General features: G+C 40.7%; 1 pseudogene; it reads right to left on the bottom strand.

Annotated features, from left to right (window-relative positions):
* Nucleotides 1-232: 232 nt before the first annotated feature.
* On the bottom strand, nucleotides 233-657 carry LOC114510925 (annotated as a pseudogene).
* Nucleotides 658-1,142: the final 485 nt, after the last annotated feature.

The following is a 1,142-nucleotide window of genomic DNA, read 5'->3' as shown; positions in this document are numbered from 1 at the left end:
TAGATGGCCATCTTCTCTTTATCTGCACATGATTTGCCCTTTGTGCAATTTGTGTCCTAATCTTTTATGTTTATAAGGACACCAATTATATTGCTTTAGGACCCAGCCAGAGACCTTGTTTAACTTAGTTACCACAGTAAAGGTCCTATCTCCAAATATAGTCACATTCTGAGGTATTGAGAGTTAGGATTTCAATGTATAAATTTTGGGGGGTAACACACACACACACAAGATATATCTAGTATACATGCAAATATTTTTAAGTATAATTTCCATTTTATTTTTTTCAGAGAACTTCAGTCTTTAAGGACTTGGCTCCTTACACGGGCTTTGGTGGAGGTCGGAGGGCAGCAGCTGCAGGTCTAAATCAGGGTGGGGGTATTCCATCCTTCCGTGCTTCACCAGAACGATTCCTGACTACCTTGCTCAGAATCACACAACTCACACAGTCATGTGGTTTCACATAAAGCTTGGGAAGCACATAGGCATCAAAGACACTTGCTTTGGAAAGGTCCCTAAGTGCTACGTCCTCTACTATGTCTCTCAATGGTTTTGTCCTTGGGTGTACATCGAGTATGGTATAGGTCTAGCAAATAGGCTACACATAGCTATGTGGCCTTTTTTGGCATGACAGCTATTCCTTCTTTACTTGGTCATCTTGGAAGCAAGGACCTGAGAGCTATATGCAAGTATTTTCACTGCTTTAAGGCCAAGAAGGGAAGTCTTTTTTTAAAAAAAATATTTTATTTATTTATTTTTAGACAGAAGGAAAGGGAGGGAGAAAGAGAGAGAGAGAAACATCAATGTGTGGTTGCCTGTTGTGTGCCCCATACTGGGGACCTGGCCCACAACCCAGGCAAGTGCCCTGACTGGGAATCAAACCAGTGACCCTTTGGTTCGCAGGCCAGCACTTAATCCACTGAGCCGCACCATCCAGGGCAGGAAAGTATTTATATCTCTTCTATCTTAATACCTTCTGGTTGCATAGACCTCCTCATTAAGTGTGAAGGGTATCTTTTTTCTAAATGGGCGTTAAATCACCTTCAGACTAATTAATCAATTCCTTTTACATTTATCGCAAATTTTTATTTCCCCTATTTGAATTCTTGAAAGTGGAAAGAAATAGCAACACAAGAGCACAA

Source organism: Phyllostomus discolor, chromosome 3 (assembly GCF_004126475.2).
Source record: "Phyllostomus discolor isolate MPI-MPIP mPhyDis1 chromosome 3, mPhyDis1.pri.v3, whole genome shotgun sequence".
Classification (NCBI taxonomy): Eukaryota; Metazoa; Chordata; class Mammalia; order Chiroptera; family Phyllostomidae; genus Phyllostomus; species Phyllostomus discolor.
Note: the sequence above shows the minus strand (reverse complement) of the source record. Positions and strands in the feature narration are given on the sequence as shown.